The following is a 2,696-nucleotide window of genomic DNA, read 5'->3' on the forward strand; positions in this document are numbered from 1 at the left end:
TGGTTGTAGTTTTGTGTATGTGTATGTGTATGTGTGGTGTGTGTATGTGTATTTGTTATGTGGGTGGGGGGGGGGGGGGGGGGGGGGGGGGGGGGAGGGGTTGGGGGTTGGGGTTTGGGGTGGGGTGTGTGGTGGGTGTGTGGTGTGGGGTTTGTTGTTTGGTTGGTGGTTTTGGTTGTTGTTTTTGGTGTTGTGTTTTTTTTTTACTTTCATTTTAAATTATTTTTTTTTTTATTTATTATATATATATTTTATTTTTTTTAATTTATTTTTTTTATTTTGGGTGTTTTGTGTGGGGTGTGTGTGGGGTGGTTTGTGTGTGGGTGTTGGGGGGGTGGGTTTTTTTAATTTTTTATATATATTTTAATATTGATTTTTTTTATTTTTTTTTAAAATACATAATTTTCACATATATTTTTACATATTATGTAATTTTTTGTTTAAATATTTTTTTATATTTTCATATTTATATTTATAATATTTTTAATATTTTTTTTATTTTATTTAATATTTTTTAAATACACAAATGTTTCATGCTGAAATTTTTTTTTTTTTTTTATTTATATAATTTAATTTAAAGAAATAAATATTTAAAAAAATTTTTTATTTATGTATAAATAATTTTTATAAATTATTTATTTTATAAATTTATAAATTTTTTTATAAGTTAAAAGGATTATATATTAATATATTTAAAATATTTTAAAATATTTATATATATATATATATTTTAAATTTATATATAATATTAATATATATAATTTTTTAATAATATATTTTTAATTTTTATTAAACCCACACACACAACCCCCACACAACCAAAAACACTCACACACACACAACACACACACACACAACAGTCATATATATATATATTATTTATAATTTATATATTATATATTTTATATATATTTATTATATTGTTATGTATGATATTATATTTATATATTTATATATATATATATATATTTATATTATATATATTATATATATATTATACATTTATTATATTTATATGTATGTATATGTCTAATATATATTATTATATATATATATATATATAATATATATATTAGATATATTATATGTATATAATGTTTATATATATTATACATACATAATACTGTACATATATATTATATTTATATTTATATATATATATATATATATATATATATATATATATATATATATAGTGTGTGAGTGTGTGTGTGTGGTGTGTAGTGTGTGTGTGTGTGTGTGTGTGTGTGGTGTGTGTGTGTGGTGTGTGTATGTGGTGTGTGTATGTATATATATATTTATATATCTATATATATATAATATATTTATCTATATTACATATATATATGTATATATATATTTATATATATATATATATATATATATATTATATATATATATATACACACACACACACACCACAATCACACACACACACACACACACACACACACATATTATATATATTTACTGTATATATATATATATATTTTAAAATATTATATTTTATATATATATTATTTCATATATATACATATTTTTATATATATATATATATATAGATGAGTGAGACGAGAGAAAGAGAGAGAGAGAGGAGGGGGGAAAAGGGTGATGAATGAGAGATAGAGAGAGAGAAAGCATGATAAATAGCTGAACATCTATGTGTCCATATGGAAGAACGCAAGGGCAGGGGTTGATGTAGAAGCACAAGTGAATGAACACAGAGCACAAGACAAACAACGAGAAGTCCGCTTCCACAAGGGTTTTAATGAATAAAATTGTAGAAACTGAAAGACTTGCCTGAAATTTCCCTCTCCACTGTCCTAGTCTCTCGCTCTCGATCACATCGCTTCCCATTCCCGTCCTTTCCTCCTCTCCTCCTCTCCCTCCTCCTGTCGCCCTCCGTCCCTCTTTCCCCTGGCTTCCCGGCGACTCCCCTCCCCTCGCCCCCTCTGCCGCATTGTTGCCAAAATCCTCTCGTCAGTGTGCGCGAACGGTCTAATAAAGAATCAATGATTTTCCAAATACTCTTAGAATGCACACTTTGTCTTATTTTTATCATGGCATATCCAGATCAGTAGAAACAAACAGCGATTTGCTCCACTTCGATAAACACGGCCGTAAAAGATAAGATACTGGGCTGACACTGACATCTGGCACAACTGACTTCCCTTCCTCTCCCGCGCCGCGAGTTCAGCCTACTGCTATCGTGTTAGTTGTCTCTGAACAGTGGTGGAGGACGGAGCATAGAGCCCCCTGCACTCGAGAATCTGTACTGCGTATTCTGCTAGTGGTGCTGATTCCGCGGAGAATATATCAGTGTGGATTTCCCTATTTAAGACTCGAGATTCACCGTCAAGGTGCCTAACCTGCAACTTCTTGATCCTACATGGTAAGTACGGTTGACCTCCAGAAAGGAAAAGTGTTGAGCTGGAGGTGCTCGAAGGAGGATCTGTCATTTTTTAGCTTTTCTGATGCTGTGATATCCAATGCCTTAGGCACGGTTTACAACGAAGATGGAAAAGATGGTATAAAAAAACAAGGTTCTCCTTCTGTTCCGTGTCATCCAACAGAAGACTGGTTATGACTCAAATCCACGGGTTGACTGTCTCTAGAGCCACAGCAGTTCTAGTACAATGTGTTCTTTCATACCTGTAAGCTGGATGTGCGATATATATATATATATATATATGTAT

General features: G+C 30.5%; 1 protein-coding gene across 1 annotated transcript in view; it reads left to right on the top strand.

Annotated features, from left to right (window-relative positions):
* The first annotated feature begins 2,226 nt into the window (after nucleotides 1-2,226).
* Nucleotides 2,227-2,696, top strand: part of LOC122253526 (uncharacterized) — a 217,021-nt gene continuing 216,551 nt past the window's right edge. Inside the window, exon 1 of the mRNA XM_086543266.1 lies at nucleotides 2,227-2,392. The gene's annotated coding sequence lies outside the window, so the exon portion shown is untranslated. The remainder of the gene's footprint in view (nucleotides 2,393-2,696) is intronic.

The sequence above is a fragment of the Penaeus japonicus genome, unplaced genomic scaffold (genome assembly GCF_977035675.1).
Source record: "Penaeus japonicus unplaced genomic scaffold, GWHDUDI00000001_assembly GWHDUDI00000001, whole genome shotgun sequence".
Lineage (NCBI taxonomy): Eukaryota > Metazoa > Arthropoda > Malacostraca > Decapoda > Penaeidae > Penaeus > Penaeus japonicus.